We start from the raw sequence: 21157 nt of genomic DNA, 5'->3' as shown, positions 1-21157 counted from the left end.
ATGGAAGGATGACAGACTTTATTACATGAGGAGAAGGGACATTTTCGGGATCGAAGATCCTCAGGGATGACAAGGCTGGAGCAACGGTACTCGAGAGAAGAATTTCTGATACTTTCTGAGATATGATGTCACCAACCTTCTCTTTTAAGTGTCTAGCTCCGGTGAATTGACACATGGGAGTGTGTCAAAACGGGGGAGTTGAGTTTGAACATAATATGGTAAAACTTAAGCATATAATGGGTTAGACTTAGAGATGACTCATTAATTTTTGATTTCTTTTACACACACATAGATTATGATTAGAATAAGTCCTGAACATAATATTTTGAACCAAATTTGAATCATTAGAACAATAATGGATAACAATATTAGATTATCAAGGCTAGGGAGAGAGGTGTTTTGGTTTTCTGTCTCTTGCAGAGAAAGGAACAGACACCAGACGGGGACCCGGAGATGTGAGGACCCTTCACAGCAGGGACAGATGTAGGGACTGCCGAGACAGCAACTGGGGTCAAGTGTCATGACGTTTGGGCTCCTGGAGAAGATGGATCCCACAAACACAGCAATAACCATGAAGGGGTTGGCGAAAACCAGGAACACCAGACCAACGAGGTTCAAGAGGCTCTTGGCAAAAAGGGGGACACGCCGGTGAACCCAAAACACACAGATCCTTGTTTGAAATCGGGGCAGAATAATCCCCAGAACTGTGCAATGACTAAAGGGTGGTCTAACCCCGGAGGTCGAAGAAAGAAGCTGAGAATCACCCAACTGGAAGACACTGGTAGCTGCAGCAATAAAAATAAAGGTTAAAAGCTCCTTAGACAGAGGTTCTAGTCTAAGTACATTTGAAAGGTATAAGGGGGCATTAAAATGGGAGTGGAAAACTGGAGCACCAAAATAAAGCTGTGGGAGAATTGGGGAGTGATGGGAGAGTCATCTGTAACTGCTGTTATGGTTGTAAATCTAACTTTGCTTGCATCTGAACTGCGTGAACACAGAGGTCATCCCACATATGGTCCACCCGTTAAAGGGGGACAGAGGGCCTCAGGATCAAGAAAACTTGGACCTTGCGACCCTGGAGTGCATGTTGTAAGTGATCTCTTTCAGAGATCAAAAGGGGGAATTATTAGATTATTCTGTTATTATATGTTACCTTATATATGTAATCAAAGTAGTTGAATTAGAATACTGCTGTAGATCACATTATACCCTTTAATATAGAGTGTGTGAGCTGTATGTAGTTTAGTTCTCATTATACTTTTGAGTTAACAGAACATATTCACATATTAGTTCATTAGATAAATGTGCATCACTCTGTATCCTTGATCTGCTGGGAATGTGTTACACTGTTTTCTTGACATGCTTAATTGTTGAATCATGAAGAGAAGGTTGTAAGCAGGAGACTCTGTGTCTAAAGACAGGGGAGATAGATAGACCACATTCCACACCCCCACCTTACAGAAAGCAGAGAAACAACTGCCGAGGTCATAACTTAGGCGCTGTAACAGAGAAAAAATGTGATGTTTTGGCTTTTACGACTAGCTGGGGGCCACTAGAGACTATAAAAAGCTGAGCAACCCGTCACCATTTTGAGACATGTGCCTGACCCTCTGGTAGCATCTCTCCCGTCCGGACGTTGTAATGCTCTGACTGTTGAATTATATGGAAATAAATGATTGTTGATTGAGCATTTATACACCGAGTATTGTCCCTCCTTCAGCCCAAAGATTCAAAGAATTGGGAGAATTCAACATCAAACAAATCTGCGATGGTATTTTCAGATTAAGTTAGCCAATTAAACATCAAAGTGGACTTAATTAATGCAGTCAACAATTCCTTAGGAGGTATCATGGCTCGTGGGGTGAGCTGTGTGGAATTTAACTAGGACCCAAGATGCTGGCAGCTGAGATGCAGGAGAGTTTTATTGAGAAGATGGAGATACAAACAGAAACGGCGGAGGTGTGTAGGAAACTAAGCATAACCTAAACTGTAGAAAACTAACAAAACGAACCTGAAGCGCTAACTGGAGACCCGGGAACATAGAAATACGCAGGGAGGAACACAGGTTGACACAGGGAATTAACGCAGACGAACTAGCAACAGGCAAGAGAACACACAGGGCTTAAATACACACAGCAGTAACCAAGGGATGGGAGACAGGAGGGGAACACACCTGGGACAAATCAGAGCTGACGAGACAGGGGAAACGTAAACTGACCACACTCACATGAGACAAAGACCTTCAGAATATAACAGGAAACTTACAGACACAAAGAACCAGACAAGACACTGAACTCAACAGACAGACTCACAAGCAGACACAGTAACACCATGGACAGACAGTCAATAAATAAATGTTTAAATGATAGAGATCTTTCTGTTATTTCACAACTATAGAAATTTCTGATTTTACAGTGATTAAAGAGCTCTCTTTTTTCATTATAAGACAGTTTGAGTAATGAGATATCTGAACCTTGACACATGTATTTACTGCACTTTATGCTGAAAAAGATTTCTTTCATTTACTAGAGCAGAAAAACTGACACTTGTGTCAGTAGTTCAGCCCACTCAAGATTACAGTCAGCTGTGGCACAAGGCATAACAGGAATCTGACGTCCATTGGTCTGTTGAGTGAGCTCAAATTCCAGCTTGAAGCCATTCGAGTGCGCTGTTTTTTCATTGTGGATCAAACTCCTGAGGTACAGAGAGATGAAAGAGAAAGCTGAAAGTACTGCAGTGATTGTGTTCATACTCAGGAGTCAAATTGGGCCGGAACGAGTGCAGTGTGTTGTAATCAGTGAAATAAACTGCAGATTTACACATGTAATGTGACAATGTAGAGCAGGATGTGGAAAGTAGTATGCATGCCAAATATCCTTGGGAAAGATACTAATCCCAAGTTGTTCTCCGATGTGTCCATCAGAGTATGAATGACATATACATGTGTGTGACTGTTAGATAGAAAGCACTTATGCAGAAAAATGAATTGGTGTGAATGAGGCAAGTTGTATGAAGCGCTTTGAGTACTCAGAGTAGAAAAGCGCTGTATAAGAACCAGTCCATTTACCATTAACGTGGAGAAATCACAGTGACTGTGGTGGTCAGCGAAAGGTTACATCAAGTGTAGCAGAGATTCATTTATATTTAAGTTCATACCAACTTCATACTGTCTGATATAAAGACAATATATAGAAAAATGTTGGAACTCAGCCCAGATGTGAAACATCTGCTTACATTTTGTTGAATTCACTTGTGTAAATCCACAAATAACAGCAGGTCAGCTGATCACAGCCCATTATTATTGTGAGCTATTAGTATTTTCCCCACGCTGAGCCACTACAACAGATCCTAGTGTTCCCCCACTTGTTAGGATGCCTGGGTCGTTGACCCAGGGGTTTTGAGTTTATTATATTATTTACACTTTCTAGTCTTTGGTTTCTTTGAGTTCTGTCTTATAGTTTATGTCTCTGTCTTCTCTAGCTGCTCTGTCTCCCCTGTCAGCTGTATCCCCTTGTCTAGTTCGCGTCTCTGTGTGTCCTTAGTGGCTATATCCCCGTGTCCAGTCAGTGTTTGTGTCTGCCCTGGTCCCACGTCTCTGTTCCCTCTGTTGCAGTGCGTGCGAGTCTGTGTCTTTGTTCAGTCTGTGTTATGTGTTTCCTGTTTTACTTTGAAAGTCTATGTCTGATGTTAATGTGTCTGGTTTTGCTTCCCCTTGTCTCGTTAGGCCTGATTTGCCCCAGCTGTGTTTCCCTCCTGTTACCCATTCCCTGATTGCTCCCTCTGTGTATTTAAGCCCTGTGTTTCTCTGTGTCTGTGTCGCGATCTACCGTTTATTTTGCTGTGTGTTTTGTCAAGCCGCTGGTGTTAGTTTATTTTTGACCTTTTTTCCCCAGTTATGTTATGTTTGAGTTCAGCATTAAAGCTGTTTTGGTTTAAGTTCTGTCTCCGGAGTCTGCACCTTGGGTCCTATTCCTGTCTGCACACAGCCACACCTAACACCACTTTGTTCTTTAGAACTAGAATTTAGCTTCGATGATCATTTGTATTGTCATGTACTAATATTATATTAGTTTTATATTTATATCACTGAAGATCGAGTTACTTGAGCATAAAAATAGATGGTAGATGGATGGTAGAAGTAAGGTCTTTCTTACTTTTATTTCAGAGACTGTATTTTTTCACTTTAACTTGAGTAAAGAAGTTGACTCAGTACTTTTACTGGATTAGTTTTTTTAACACAAGTATCTGTACTTCTACTTAAGTGCAGGAGATGGGGTGGAGGAGGGCCAGACAGTAGACCAACTTTACCTTAATTCCATTATGGATGAGAAGTACTGTGTTAGCTAGGGCTCTGAAGTTGTGGGACTTGAAATACAAGACGCCGGCTTTTGAGCTTTCACCTTCCTGCTCCTATGTCTGGCCTTCCTGACAGCAAGAAGACTGACTCCTCCTTTACCATTTTGAGTAAAATCCTTTCTGCTTGACTCTGTCCTCTGCTTCCTGAAGTACAGAAAGGCTGAAAATGTTAGGTGGTAAATCCTCCTTTGCACTACAAAGGACACAGAATTCAGTTTTAGTAGCTAAGGTTATCAATGCTAAAATGAAAATTCCTCCAACTTTGAGAATGATGACAAGAGCAAGAGCAGTAGAACCATATTAAAAGCAGTATAGCTAATACTATATGCAAACACCACAAGCATGTTTCATGCCTTTGCACAAACGATAACAGCAGCAGGAACCATGGCTGCACACAGACCCATGAACACTGCTGACGGCTAGTGATGTGCGGATCAATCCTGAAATATCGATTCCTCCGATACCAGTCATTTATGTTCTAGAATCGATTCTCACATTAAAATATCGATATTTTTTAGTAATTTAGGGTAAATTTGTAGTTTATCATTAACAGCAACACAGTGGAAAGAAACTATAACATTCGGATTGTCTACATTCAAAGGAACTACTTCCTCTTCCGCCTTTCATAGTCATGTGCGAAATACGGCTGTATAAATGTCTCGCAGCCCCTTGGCGCGCGCACTCACAACAATGGCAGAGCGTAATTGTGCGGACGTATTTTACCTCCACAAACAGCTGAGACATGGTTTGCAATACATGTGGCAAAAAAGTGCTCCAACAGTGAGGTGTGGTGGCTATACTTTCCCAACCTTGAGACCTCAGAATTAGGGAGACATTCAAAAGGGCTGTTGGGGGGGTGATAAATACATTTTACAGGGTTTATTTATCGGATAAAATACGTTAAATGTCACCGTTATTATTGGCCGGCCCGGAAACAGCGGGGGTGTCGAAATTCAGAGGCTGCTTCCACCTGAGGACCCGCCCTTCGCGGTCTAAAGAAAGCCGGGTAGTACGTCATGAGTTCCCTCGGTGGAGTGAAACTGCCGTCTGCTCCTTGCTATCTAAAATATAACCGGGCGCTGGCGTAAACTCTCGACCGTCTCACACTTTGTTTAATTAGTTTTCTGTTTGATGTTTATTCAGCTGTGTGAAAACCCCGGAGGAACCCTCCCGAGGGATTAATAAAGTTAAATTTAATTTAATCTAATCTAATAACTTTAATCTCAGCCAAACCGATTTACTCACGAACAAATAAAACACTGAAAAAGCCAAACAATAACATTTTTAAGTTATCAAAGTGACTTATATATCATGTTTAACCCGAGTGGTGAAAGATCGCGGGGGTTTGAAGACGATGTGTCGATCGGCTCAGATATTTGAAGTTTACACAGCTACATTCTCACCTGAAAATATGTTAAAAGTTTTGTTTTTGTTTTTTGCGACCCAGAAAGAGAAATAAGAGTAATATTAAAACTAAGTTGCTGCCGCCATTGTTGTAAACTGGAATTGGCTGGGCCGTGCTATGAATTCTGCAATATGGTGGAAATTTGGGAGAATGGTGGCTCCGGGATTCTCCCGGAAAAATCGGGAGGGTTGGCATGTATGGTTGTGGCAACATCACTAACCTTGTCAAACACCTCAGAGTAAATCATATCACAGAATATGAGGCGCGTATGTTGAGACGAACTGAAGAGGAGGAGAGGGACAGGTGCTGCTAGGGCGAGACAGACCTCTCTCATGGAGTCCTTTAGTGCTGCAGGCAGGCAAGGTGTTCAAATAGCGCACAACTTCAGTTTTTTTTATTTCTACATGATAATTCTGCATTATTAAGTGATAAGAACAAGTAATCTGATATCCTGTAATCATTATGATGCTATAATTTGAGATACAATAAATAAAATACGTTTTTGTATAAAGTATCGGTATCGGATCAGTATCGTCGATACCACCCTGAATATTACTTGGTATTGGATCGGAAAGGCAATCAGTGGTATCGCACATCACTACTAGGCTGTATCCCAATTCAGGGTCTGCAGCCTTAAAGGCCGCATTTTAAGGCCGATTACGTCACCGCGACGCGACGAAGGCTGTCCCAATTCGAAGGCTGCTCGAAATGCGGCCCTCAAATGCGTCCTTCATTTCCCTGAATTTTAAGGACGTGGCGGTGTAGACTTCGTTGGCCCAACATATCCCAGAATGCATAGCGCGGCGGTGGGTGTGGATAATTTTGCCGAAAAAAACAGCGGATGAGGGGCGCCCGAAGAGTAAACTTTAAGTACTGAATATTATGTCACTTATTTATGTGCAAATGTTTAATAACGAAGAACATTAAAACATTACTGTTGGCCACATGTCGGCAAAGTTATGTGACATTAGTGACGTTTGTACTAACTTGGTTTTAAAGCCTTTACTTTAAAATATACGCCGTTCAATAGCTGAGCTTAATCTTACAGAGAATGATCAAAGCTCATGTAGAAACAAACAAACAAATGAACAAAAGATTTTCTCCTTCATTTCTGTCAAACAAAGCTGTATGAAACGTTTCCAGCTGTTAGTATCATGGTTGCTAGGAAACCTGGGCTAGACCGTCCCATTTCACAAGCCTCGCACTTCCGGCCTTAGCAGTCTTTAAGTACGCGGCCCTTGAGGATCGTTGAGGCTGCGTACTTTGGCTGCAGACCCTGAATTGGGATACAGCCCTAGTGAGCCTTGCCCCCAGTTAGCTATCGAACTAGTGGGTAACAGACGTCTCCGAAAACGTGTGGTGTCTTGATAAACTGAGCAAATATTTGAGGTTTACACAGCTACATTCTCGCCTGAAAATATTTTAATCGTTTATTTTGTGACCCAGAAAGAATAATAAGAGTAATATTAAAACTAACTAGCTGCCGCCATTGTTGTAAACTGAGCTGCGCTGCGCTATGAATTCTGGGATACAGCTTCTTCTTCTTTGGGGTTTAACGGCAGCTGGCATCCTTGTACATACAGTGCTGCCATCTTCTATTTCAGTCCGTTATTACACTCTTAAATCCTACTACTTATTCCTGCGTCTTTTGTGATGCTTCAAACGAGGCGTCGACTATTAAATCAGTCGTCGACGATTTTGATAGTCGACGTAATCGTGACTAGTCGACTAATCGTGGCAGCCCTAATCTAAAATAATCACCACTACAACATATAGCTTATATTCCACTGGCCCTTAGACAGACCTATTACCTTGGTCTTCAGTGTTATAATCATCCTCTATTCCAATGCCCTCTGTCAGTTCTTTCTGTTTGCGGTAATTCAGCAGGAATTGGTGAATGCTGAGGTCTTCCTGGTCACTGGAGCTCTACCTGGAGCTGGCAGACGTACTGGTACTGCTACAATTGGAAGGAAACCACCTCGCTAAAGGAAAAACAAGACAACAATATCAAAATAGGTTTGATTACAATAAAATAAGTCAGTTAATCAAAATCAGTGTGACACAGACGCTGATTTTTTTGAGAAGAGCCCATTAGTGACATTTAATTCCATATTTTTACCGTGAGGGCTTGTAAAACTGCAAAAACTGCCAACACCTATAGTGCCGCTGTCTAAATATTATTATGAATATGAATTCTACAAGAGAAAACGACTGAGCATTTAAACCATCACAATGTATTAAATGTTTCCAGAGATACTGATAATTTGATAACGAGCAAAGTTATTTCTCCTCAAAATGCGCCTGACTAAAAGTGGGATCAACCAGTACATATAATATTCATCCTGCTACATTTAGAAAGTGGCAACAACAGTAAACATGAGTAACTCCACCGTGTGTCTATCCGGTCTTTAAGTGATGACGTGATCAATCCTACTTCTGGGCCCAAACTACTCTGCGTTTAATAAGGCTGTTGTGTTTTTAACATGTTTTAATGCTTTGTAACTTGTTCTATTTAATCTTAACAAGCCCCTTACAAAAAGTAAGCGATCACTGTCGGCCTCTCTCAGTTTTTATTACAACTATTCATTTTAAAGCTCAGTTTTTAAAACCTTACCATGTAACTATAGCCCAGGCAATGCAGCAGCACATTAATGACTAACCTGTATGTGGATGGATTATCTCAGTTGTTCTCTTGACTGAAGTTTGGTCCGTTTACAGCATCCTGCCATGCCACTGCATTTGTCCCTAACCATCGGGAACCCTCACCTTAACTCTTATCCAGTGGGAAAAAAGTTCCCCTTCATCACTGTGTTAATGTTATGCTAACATAGCTGTTTCGCTAGTCACATATCACATCACTATATACCAGCTAGCAAAACTTCAGTAACCCTACAAACATCACTGCTGCTTACTTTCCTGTCTTCATGTATGTCAGAAGTGATAGCAGAGCTGTGCCTTTTAATTTGTTTTAGAAATCCCTCAGTCAGAACCTGGTATATTATATTTAGACGGAAACTAGCGAGCTAACTCTCTGCTAACTTCTAACTTCAGACAGATTTTTAACTCTCAGTGATCATTTGACTTTGGGACCTGCAGTGTAGTTTGGGTCCAGACACGCTAATGACCAGACTTAAAGACCAAATTTCGGGTCACTTTTGCTGGTCCCAAGCCCCAATAAAGAAGCTAGCTTGAAGCTTGACATAAAAAACAATAATTGCTAAGAAACGTGTAATTTGTAGTTCTAAATATATTCTAAATGCATTTAGATCGTTTTTACTCACTTTATGTCTCTTCCACGATGTTACGTCTCTCTCCTATGTTGGTTACAATTACATAGGCACTTAGCAGGACAGTGGAAAAACCCAGGGCCACAGTGATACTGAGAATTCCACGGTGTTCACTGTCTTCAGCAACCTTACAAGGGCCGGTTGAACGGCTACAGTCTTATCATACATGTGCAGTGTTCCTACAAGCCATAAGGTTACCTTGAGTGAGGAAGATGATGATTGAATGTCCTCTGAGTCCATAGGTTGAGGTGCAAGCACATTTCTCCCATTCTCCACAGAGGGCAGTGGCGCATAGGTGTGACATCACTAACACTTAAGTTGCTTTTTAGAGTGATAGCAGAAAATTGTGAGCGTTACACTTGTATGCGGCTTGAAGTAGGCACACATTGGCAGGGATGTGGTTGGAACGGCTGACTAGATAAGGCCTGGTGTCCAGCTAATGAAAAAGAGCCGAAAATTGCGCACTTTAAATATAGCACTTTTGCCCTGTCATTCCGGGCCGCCCGAGTGGCTCATGGGAACGTGACAGGCCCTATGGCAGAGATTGAGGACAGAGGGCAGTGGTTCGAATCCCATGCGGACCATATGTTGGGGACACAAAAAAAAAAAAAAAAAAAAAAAAATAATCCCCTGGCTCTGAAATTCACTTGCTACGCTTGCTAGAAGCCTACAGGCGAGCCTACAGAATGGGCTCTCTCTGCCTTTTTTTTTTTTTTTTTACCCCTGTCTCAAAATCTCTTCCATCAATCAATATTGGTTGTTATGGTTGCTATGGACGCCAAACACACCATGCATTGTCGCTTTCTCAATCTCTTCTTCATGTCCGAACAAATGCTCAATTTTGCCTTCATTAACACAAATTATACATCAAAATGTAGGTATTTTTCTTGCCTTTCACAAAATGGCACTGTCATTATTGTCGGAGTTGCCGTTTCCTCGCAAATGGCCTCGAAGCAACACAGTTAAAAAATGTCCACATTCAAAGTCTATGGAGACTTGAGTGAAAATGACAGCTGAAATTCTGTAACAGAGGCGTTTTCAACTCCTCATATCTCCTAGATGTATTTTTCTTTAGAGACCTGACAACCGCCTTGATTTTTTTTCTCTTTTTTATTAAAGCCTGCTGATTGTTACAGTGAAAGAATGATGTCGACAGTCCGTGTACTTTTGGAGTTACAGAACATTTTGTAACACGAAGAAACGGCAGTTTTCACCTCTCAGTTGTGGTAAACGCTTGAAATATATTATAGGGCAGGCCGCGGCGTAGAGAACGCGCTTTGGGAGCGAGAGACCCATTTTGAAATCTAGCCAGTGGCAGTATCTAATATCGTTCCCTAATTCACTTTATAATTACAAATTCTCAACACTTTTGATTTACAACTTATCCACATTTCTTTGCGAACACTCCTGCATGTCACAAATACATTGCACAAAGCGCATCTGTGGCTGTGTACCATTCGTGGTGCGTTGGCTCCCTCTACTGGTACGCGCCTCATTCAAATGTCGCCACACATTTAAAATTGCAGGGTGTCTTTACACTGTCATAGCTCCTAGATAGATTTCTTCAGAGACCTGAAAATCGCTGTGATTATTCACCATAGCCTGCTGAGTCTTACAGTGAAAGAACGATGTCAACGTATAGCATCGTTGGTTACTTTAATTATGTTTGGTTTTTTTTTAAATCAAATCCTCCAAAACAGGACCATTGTGACACAAAACCTCTCACACACTAACACAAACTCTTTATACAGATACAGAGCTTTACATGTATAAATAAGGCAGACAAAAATGCATAAAACACAAGCTATCCACAGACTGTCGGTGGACACCATGTCACTTTATTTTGTTTTTATCTTGTTTCTTTTTGGTGTAGCCTCATTAAACAAAATGTTTATAAAAATGACCACTTTTATTATGAATTATTATGAAATTAATAATTCATTATTAATTATTTATTATGAACACACCTGCCACCCTCAAGTAGAGGTGGCAGAGAAAGTGTCCGTGTGACTGAGTCCTGTCCCAGCTCTGCTTCAAGGTCTGTCGGTCCAGCTTGTTGAGGGCCTGAGAGCAAAGACGGATATCCTGGACCAGCTCTGACAAACTGTCCAGGTCTTGACTCTCACACACGCACACCTCGCCAAGGTAGCTACACTGCTGTCTGTCAGCCCATTTGCAGCCAGGCTGAGGTGGGTCAGAGAGCACTCGTCCTGCAAAAACACAAAAGTCTTAACCTGATTGCACAATTATATCTTTCGACAATAAATGACATTGCATGATTTTTGCATGCACACCTGTGACAGGACTTTGGCGAGGTGTTCCAGTGCCGGGTAATCAGCAGGCCCTCTGCAGACAGCTGACAGGTCCACGTGTGGGAGGCAGTGGAGGGGCAGTCTTTTTAACACCAGCTCAAAGCCGGTGGAGCCTAGGGGATTGAGGGACAGGCACACTGCTTTCAAATGGCCTGTGCCTGAACGTTCAGAAGATGTAAAGTTAGTTGCAGTTTTGCTTATGGGTGGGAGTTCAGTGAAGCTTAAGGCTTCAGTCAGCTGCTTGTTAGAGTCACCTGTGAGCGCGCTGGCTAGCAGCAGTCGATGCTGCTGAAGGAAACGAGCAGTGAGGCCGCAGGCCTGCAGAGACCGCTTGGCTAGCACAGGGCAGCAGGACAGCAGACAGGACAGAGACTCAGACACGCCGTCCCCCAGTGGGTTCATACTGAGGTCCAGCTCCTCCAGGCACTTTGAGTGGAAACGAGCAGAAAAAGCAAATGATCACGAGAGCCAATTCTCTCTGACAGATATCATTGATACGAATCAGGTTAGCTTGTTATTAAGATCTAAGGTAGTTATTAAGACCAGAGGTACTTAAATACAGGTTAGATGGTAAACCTGGAGCTGCCACTATTGGCTAGCTGAGGCCCTTACCGGGAATGCAGGTGCACTCTGTCCCTTTAAAGCATTTACAGCCTTCTCCAGGCCGTCCCCTGTAATGCAGTTGGCAGAAATGTCCAGCAGCTGCAGACGAGGCATGTGAGCGTTGTGGCAATCAGCTCAGGGAGAAGGTCGTCAGACATACGGTTTCCAGAAATTCGCAGCTCCGTGAGGCTGGCCTGAAGTTTTAGGGCACGGAGGAGCGGGCCGAGGGAAGAGGCGGCCAAACCGAGACACTTGGAGTCCTGACACGGAGGAACCCCGGTCCCGAACCTCATAGCCGGGAGACACGCTTGTTCTCATCTACAGGTAGAAAGAGATGGTACTTCATAACAGAATACAAAAATGCACTTGTGTGCGTTTTATAATGCATTACCTCTTTGTTGCTCACCCACTGCCAGACTTTGACAGGCCTTCTTGTATCGCTCAGGGAGAGGAGGGAGATCCCCACACTCTCAGAAATAGGGGTACCAAAGTGTACCAAAAAGGGTACAAATGCTTGTCGCTGGGGGTGTTCCTTTTTGAAGGACATTTTTGTACCTTATGAAGTTGTACCATCTGAAGTACAATCATGTACTTTCCTAAGACATAAATGTACCTTGAAACTATAGTACAGAAATGTTCCCTTGAAAAGGGTACAGTAGGGTACCTATGAGGGTACCCCCCCAGCGACAACCTATTTCGTACCTAAAGAGACAAAAATGTACCCCCAATATTCCAAAATATTTGGTTATTTAACCATTTATTCTCGATAATAGAATCACATCAAAGCATTTAAACAACCACAGGAATACATCCTTGATTACTTTCGTATATTGCCATAGGACATGTCAAGAAAAATACATTCATTTAAAAAAAAAAAAAAAAAGTAAACAATCACATAAAGACATTAAACACCTGAACACAATGGAAAATGTGCTTGCAATCACGTCACACAGAATACCTCAAGGACACAAACAGCCTATCATCTACTAAATACGTGTCTAGAGCTTGAAAGTCTAATTCATTTCCTGGATTGAACAGGATCCAGTCATTGTCAACTGAACTTGGTAAGCATGGAAATGACATTCATAAGTGCAAGGAAGTAACAGTTTCCCACACAATACCCAACAAGTATCAACATTCAAAATATACTTGATTTTAAGGAATATAGGTATGGCTTCAGTGTGTGTATGGCCAACTACAAAAACATCCTCAAGTTCATATTTGACACTGCTGACTAGGGCTGGGCGATATATCGAGTTTTTTTAAAAATATCGATATATTTTCATGCGAGATATAAGATGCGACAATATCGTTTATATCGATATAGTCTATGTTACGTTATAATTATACTTGTGGAGCCGCAGGTTTGCCTCTCTTTCGTCCACTTTTGTCTCTACGCTGCGTTACTCGGCCTCGCCTCTCCTTCACTGAACACAACTGCCCGTCCGCCATAGCTTCATCTGCAGGCAATGACAAGATGAAAGCGGAAAATCTCCGTTAGCGAGTTACCGCGGATCGCCCCGTGCGTGGGGCTGGACGGCGTCAACGTGTTAGCGAGCTAACCGCGCTAACCGGGCTGCACGGCCTAAAATCCTTTCATTTTCTCAAAACTCGACAGTGCGCCCTATGTATGAATTCTGGTTGTGCTTACTGACCGCGAACTGATTTTATGTGGTACACAGCGCTCAGCAATCTGTCAAAAAATGTTTTAATATGACTTTGCTAAGCTACGGAGCTGCACCGCTTGATGGACTGTCGGATGATTACGGCTACCGAGGAGGAGCCTCGCGGAGTGATACATACTGTGCTTCAACGTAATATTACCGTACTGTGTGTGTATAAGGACCACAAATGGCACCTGTTCAGAGACGTGGTGCAGCTGTGAAATCTGTCTCTTTGTTATTATGCTCAGCGTCTGTTAGTTTACATTTTGACTGCACAATTGTGAGCTTTTTGTTATGCACAAAAAGAACATAGTTTTCTTTTATTTATGGACCATGATTATTTAATAAATGCTGAGAATTTATTTTTGAGTAATTTTTTCATGTACATCTACGCTGTATGTAAATAAAAGTGCCCGTGTGACATCTGGGACACAGTGTGACTAAGAACTCTCTTTTTGTTCTTAACTTATGGCTTTAAAAAAAAAAAATTTTGAGATATATATCTTATATCGCCATCCAGCTAAAAAAATATCGAGATATGAATTTTGGGTCATATCGCCCAGCCCTACTGCTGACAGATATAGCAGACACACACTGAAGCACTTTATCCTGAAAATGCACATCTGTAAAACTTTTGTTCATTTCCAGAGCATTCTGTAAGTCACCTGGCAGAGATGAAAATGGCACACTGACACTTGTGCTGAGTGAATGTTCAAAGTCAACAAGCAACTTATCTGAAGAAAACTCCCAGCACTGTTTCATTTGATGACGATTGTTAAGAGTTGCAGTGATGTTTACAAAGTTTTTGCATTTACTCGCTAGATTTTTGAAATATTGATGCTTGCTTTCATATCCCATACACCACAAAGGGCGAAGAGGACCATACATCAAAATCAGCCTTGGGTAGTGAATAAGGTAGTGACACTTGGGTGGGGGCATATTTAATAGAGTTGGTTAAGTACCCTGGTGACACTTACTGGCAGGGGTTTGTCTCCCTGGTCTCCTATGTTGACAATGCAGTTCTGAAGAAAGACAAGTGTTTTCTTGAAGTATGCAGGGTAGGTCATGTTGAACACGAAGAAGGTGGAGAATGCTGAGATGTAGGCCTCATCCAGCGAGCGGCACGAGCAAACATCCACTCCTTCAACTGTCACAACACAGCGAAACTGTCTTAAGAGGGCAGTTGTCCAACTCTTATCCTTCATTCGAATGGTTGGGTATGGACTCGTGGGAGTATTCTGCAGAAGAGGAAGAAAAACATTAGTATACAGTATGTTTAAGCAATATGTGCCAAGTGGATTTTCAACAGATTCCTCAAATTACCTTCTTTATTTGCAGCAAAACAAAACTGTCTATTCTGATAACCTGTAAACATGGCCCCTACTCCAAACAAAAAGCTTCTTGACCAATGACTGTCGTGGTAGTGTTTGATAAGCTGCTAAAGTTTGACATAATATTCAAGGGCAAAAGCAATCACCCCTGACAGTGACAGTACCTGTGAAGAAGAATTTCCCTAAGGGGACAATAAAGGTTTATCTATCTATATAAACACCAGACAAAACCCAAGAGCACAGCAGCACTGTGGATTAACAGCAGTGTTTCCCCTACATTAGCTTAGCTGTGATGCTGAACCGCAGCTGAATTCAGCTCCATGCCAACAAAACACCGAGAATGAAACTTGTGGCCAAAGGCTATGCATTGCATCATGCATTTACCTCTCCAAGGATGATGAAATCTTCTATCTTCTCCTTGAAGATGGATGGCAAGAGAAGTGCCCCCTTGAAGTCAATTCCTAGGTCATACAGATGCAAATGCACTTCATTAGATTTTGATAGCATGCAAATTCCCATTAACATGCTCTTCACATGACACTATGGTACATCAATTATCTTTGGAAGAGAGAGCAAATGAATTGTCACAAAATTTACTATTTGTATGCGGTCAAATTAGCACCTGTAATGTCTTCAGCCAGTGCATTCTCTCTTGCCTCCATGTAGACCTTCTTCAGTGGCAAATCCTTGGTCATTTGAAGAACAGCAGTGAAGTTTTTGCTAAAGCGGTGACAGATGTTGTCTTGGCAGGGATGCATTAAATCAACCTCATCACACAACTGGAAATGAAAAGAGCAGAATAGACAAAAGAATGACATTTTACATTGAGGATTTAAACTTTTGACATGTTTAAAGACACAGACTGGAGATAAATGTAAAGTACTTTAACCCTTGATCAAAAAATTCTAAAGCTAATAAACAGATTGATTAATCAGCTAGTACAGAAAATAATAATAATAATCAGATTTAGAGACAAAAAAAAAATCATTAGCTGTTTCCCCAATCATCTTAACAATTCTTGGGTTGCAGACAGTGTCCCTGCGCAGAGCTTACAGCTCTCAGATTCGAAAATCCCAAATCCCACTAAGTAGGTGGAATGGTGCAAATGTGTACCTTCCATTGTTTAAAATCCCTTTGAGCGGGAAACAAGTTAGATGCGATAAATTTTGCTTAGAAAACGTTTTTGTTAATAGCTATATTTACATACAAGCATGTTTTGAGAAATTATTGATTTTTTTACATTGTTGTACAAGGTTAGTGACTATTTATTGATAAAGCACTGGAATACGGCGGGAAGACAGACGTTGACGATTCCACCAACAGTCTAAATAGTCCACTAGTGATGGGACGTTCTGTATCGAGGCTTCGGAGCTTGTGTCGAGTAATGGAGGGGGCGTTTCCGCGAAGCGCGTATCGAGGCTTGCTTCATTTATGGGAGGAGCTGAAAATGATGACGTCCGAAGCCTCGCTGCCCGGCTGTACCACGTGACTGGTTCATGAAGTGGTTCGAACTTTGCCGCGAGATATGACAGCGATATAAACCCCTCAGACTTCATTCAAAAATGTGGGTGTTTGATGGAGAGTTGCGGTTAGTGAGAGTTTGGAGACCGTTTGGAGGTTTATGAGAGTGAGGAAAGTCAGGAGAGAATGGAGCCAGCTAAGAAGAGGAGGATGTCCTCCCCTGTGTGGGAACATTTTGATCTTATTCCTCCCAACAAGGTATGTAAATTTCTACAGAAGATGTATTTTCATAATACTGATGGTGCAATAAAATTTATGTTAAGCTGTCTTTACTTTTGTACAAGGTGAAGTGTTTGCTATGTGCCAGGGAGCTGGGATATAACAACAACAACACCTCATCCATGCTTAGGCACTACAGAGCTTTGCATGAGAATAAGGGGAACACCGATTGTGGAGCAAGACCAGGTGAGCCATCAAATGCAATGATAATATAGGATGCAGTAATGTTACTAAATGATATAACAATATTATACAACTGTTATAAGTTACGTGTGTGATATTTATATTTGTGCTTTGTCTTTATTGTCTTTCCTCAGGAGAACAATCTCAAATAGATGAAGACCTGGTCAGCATGGTGATTGAGGACTCACAGCCATTTAGCATTGTGGAGGACAAAGGATTCAAAAGATTTGTTAAATCATTAAATCCTAGCTATGTTCTCCCCACTAAAAAGGTCGTAAAAGCAGTGAACATTTAGTTTTTACAGAATAAAATGTGAACAGGCAGGACTGAGTCTCAAAGCCTCAGTGTGTAGCTGTCCATACCTCAACGTTACAAAAGCACAACTACTGTCCACACCCCAACCACACCTCACCTCACAGTAAATGATCATTTCCATTTCAAGCATTTCCAAATAATCATTTCCCATACTGCCAGGATAAATATACACAGTATACTGCCATCACTACAATATACATGTTTTACACACTCTTTTTGTTGTTGACATTTACAGGCTGTGTGCAAAATGCCACACTCTTCAAATTCATGCCAGCTATTATTTTTACGTCCAGTAGGTGTCCTGCTAGAGCAAATGAAGCTTCATGAAGCTTCGCGTTGGGGTGAACCAATTGGATGAAAAGCTTCAGTGCTTCATGGGGCTTCATCTGCCCATCACTATAGTCCACATTTGTACCTTTCTTTGTTTAAAACTTAGCTAACTGCTAGCATTCACCCATGTTAAAGCTAGCTCTTCGGACTTTTGCTAACTCTACTGTAAAATTACACGTTGTAATTTTTATAACAACACAAAATCACACCCGACTTACCTCTAAACCTTTGCGCCTCGTCGTCTGACACATCAATGCCTTCTTCCATCAACTTTATAAGGAGCTCCTCCGTGTCGATAACCCCCTGAGAGTCATTTTCTGCGTCAGCGCGGAGGCGGAGCACTCATCGCTGCTGGCTTTTCAGCCTTTGGGATTAATGCGCGTTGCGAACTTGATACATGGAAATACAACATTGTGGTATTAATGCGCAGTTGTTTAGAAACCGTTATGCTGTCTTGGCGAACTATATTTGTAACTTACAAAATGTAGTCACCGTAACATAAAAATCTGCTTGACATTTTAACTTCCAAAGAACCTCGGTTTAACTTGATGTTGCAAATTCCATAAAAACCTCCCAATTAATGAACAATTCTAGGATGTAGTAAAAGCGAAAAAGTAAATGGCCAAACATAACAGTAATATGATTTCACGTTTTTGAAGGCTACAACCAAGATTTAAAACATTAAAAATTATAACTGGAACTTAATAAAATGGAAATGGACCAGTTTTTTTAACATCATTTGGTTGTGCCTGCATGTCATTGTGTGTTTTTTTTTTTAAATATAATTTAACATAACTTACACAAAGGTAGGTTACAGATATTCTTTGCATCATAGGATAATTTACGTACAGAGGAGAGGACCAACAGATTTGATTATAACATGTAGCTTTTATGAGCACACTCACATCTCATATGAATTTTACAATTAACCAGGCCCATCCAGATTTTCCCATGCTGACCCATTACCACATTCTGCCACTGTCACTGCAGTACAGGTCAAAATGGTACAGATTTGTACTTTAAATTGTACCTTTAAAGGGGCATTTCTGGACTTTTAAAGGCCAGTATTATACTTTTAAGGGAACATTTTAAAAAAAATGTACCTATAGGTACAAAAATGTTCTTCTCTCATACCTCTATTTCTGAGAGTGCACGAGCAAACTTCAGCCAGAACCTGCAATACAAACCCATCAGTTATCCTGCACTGGTGCAGGAAAGTGAAGCCAAGGATTCAATCCCAAAAACTGTGATTCCTTCAGTGTCTTCTGGAAGCTGGCTCCAAAAGCAAGTCAGCATCCAGTCTGGTAATAGAAATGGTTCTAATCTTTACAGTTTCTCAGATTGTAGTTTCTCAGGCAGCTTAACATAATCAGCCCTTCACCTTCTTACCAGAATCATACAGTCTAAAACCTGCACGCCTCATCTGGGTAATGAAAGATGAAGTCATTGTGGAAGGACCTAGAACCTCCATTCCTTCTATCAGTGATTTAAAAAAAGACCTCTGTGTCTATGAGAAAGTCTATTTTATGAATTTGGGCCATACTTTGCCTAAGAAAAGGAGTATGCTCACTGGCTGACATGCAAGCTGTTTCACAGTCATAGCCATCCTCTTGTCACTGTGGGTTTTTTTAAAAAAAAATCCAAGATAGCAACAGTGACAACATTTGTCTTAAACACTCGTGATCAGACTTCATCAACCAATCATGGTAGTCTTCAGCATCTTTTAAATTGTCTGTGGTCCAAGTATGGTCACTTCTGGCTCTCCTCAGTGTCACCTCACCTCTTCATTTGTGTGCAGGACGGCCAGTAGCTGGTCCTGCGGGGAGAGCAGAGCGCCTTCTTTCTGCAGAGAGAGACGAGGCAGGAGGCCACATTTCTGGTAGTAACGCTGAGCTGCCTGCTCACACAGCCACGACACAGAGCAGGAGTTGGCCTCACTGGGATGCAGAGCAATGACCGGCGATTAAACAGAAATTAAAAACAAAACAACAACAACAACAAAAAAAACCACTATACCAATCAGATTGGGATTTATTTTTATGTACTGCTCAAACTTAAAAGTTTTCACCGACCTTTGTGGAACTGGGATCAGGAAGACGTCTTCCTGAACCCGGACCCTCATTCTGATTGGTGGAGGAAGTGACGTGGGCATAGGAGCAACCAAAGTTTGAGTTGGAGGCTAGAGTAAACAAAATAAAACATTCAAGCACTGTTAAAACATCTGTATTTAATGTCATCAACTCTTTGTAGAAAGACAAAGCAGAGTCTGTACTAGAGAAATCAGGAGACCTGACGAGGGCAGTATGGACTACTTGCACTAACACTTCCGCGTTCTATGTAGTCCTGCTCCAGTGCTTCCGGTGCGGTTAAACCATGGCGACGTTCTACACTCGATGCCTACAAGAGCTCCCAAAATTGAACATCACCGATGTTCATCGGATTTGCAGAGTGACGACTACCCCCGCCAGCAAATTAGATAAAGGATTTAAGTTATATGCTGCATCTTATATACACAACTACGAAGGTAAGAAAACGTAAATTAACCGACAAAGAAACGCTAGCTAACATCAAATGCAAACACTACGTTACTCCGCTATGTCCTTCATTTGATGTCAGTTCTCTACATTACATGTTTTCTTAAACGGTGTTTTATGTCGTCCTAAACTATAGTTGAGGTTTTCTTAACTAATGTCACTTTTGTTGTTAGACACTGTTATATTAGCGTTAGGTAGTTGGCTAGGGTTGCCAACTCCCTGAAAAATAAATAAGGGACACCTCGTGGCCAGGGCGACCCAGTTGTCTTCACCCTTCCCAGTGTGGTGAATTTTCTAGCTCTTTTTTTGTGTGTGAAATTATTTTTTTAACCCTTTGACTTGAATTTGATTTAAGTAGATGTGTATTCTTTGTGATATGAACACATGTGAAACAAATGATCATTTAGCCATTTATTTTTAGCTCAAAATGACAACATTAACACAATAAAACAGGTCTCCTTCTTAAACAGAAGCCTGTCATGCTTAACTTTTGAGAATATAAGTAAATCTTTCTTTAAAAGAACTCTGTCCTGCTTAACTTAAAATAATAGAAAACAATAGAAAGAAAAACATTCTTGTAACAGTGCACATTTAGTGCATTTAGTACAATCGGCTTCAGTTGAAATATTATTTCAGCTTTTCTAATGCTAATCAGCTGCTCCTGTTTGTAAACCCGCTTGTTCCCATGATTACGCATCATAACTCATCATCATTATTCATCTATGTATTACTTTTATGTATTAGTCATCTATTTGTTGTAATCATCTATCCTTGCAGTTGTTTATTACACAAAATAAATTATATTATCACACTTCTGGCCACATAGCGCTGATATTCACTGCACATGCCCATATTAACTTTTTCCAGCCAGGTGTTTTCCTTTTCCCATTCTTCCCTTTCTCTGAGGGGAACAAACATTGCTGCTCTAATGCTGGGCTCACACTGTGCGGTTTTAGGCCCATTTTGAGCCGATTTTTGACCGATTTTGGCCTTCATCGTGCATCGTGTAGTATACGTGGGGTAACGAGAAGTGATTAACACCTCACGACCAGCTCCCGATCATCAATCGCTCGTGAGGGTCTCATCACAGCCGCTCA

General features: G+C 41.3%; 1 protein-coding gene, 2 long non-coding RNA genes and 1 pseudogene across 3 annotated transcripts in view; 2 read left to right on the top strand and 2 right to left on the bottom strand.

Moving 5' to 3' along the window:
- The window catches only part of LOC113013880 (uncharacterized), a 117744-nt gene that overhangs the window by 75519 nt on the left and 21068 nt on the right, over window positions 1–21157 (top strand). The gene's annotated exons all lie outside the window — the stretch shown is intronic.
- LOC113013930 (tonsoku-like protein) lies at window positions 10838–19678 on the bottom strand (annotated as a pseudogene).
- LOC145423157 (uncharacterized) lies at window positions 12704–16180 on the bottom strand. Its single transcript, XR_013904267.1, has 3 exons — window positions 15581–16180; window positions 15343–15419; window positions 12704–14865 (listed from the first exon to the last, which is right to left on the bottom strand). It is a non-coding gene; the product is annotated as an uncharacterized LOC145423157 (long non-coding RNA).
- LOC145423158 (uncharacterized) lies at window positions 16336–17571 on the top strand. Its single transcript, XR_013904268.1, has 3 exons — window positions 16336–16677; window positions 16829–16884; window positions 17016–17571. It is a non-coding gene; the product is annotated as an uncharacterized LOC145423158 (long non-coding RNA).

This window comes from Astatotilapia calliptera, chromosome 20 (assembly GCF_964374335.1).
Source record: "Astatotilapia calliptera chromosome 20, fAstCal68.1, whole genome shotgun sequence".
NCBI lineage: Eukaryota > Metazoa > Chordata > Actinopteri > Cichliformes > Cichlidae > Astatotilapia > Astatotilapia calliptera.
Note: the sequence above shows the minus strand (reverse complement) of the source record. Positions and strands in the feature narration are given on the sequence as shown.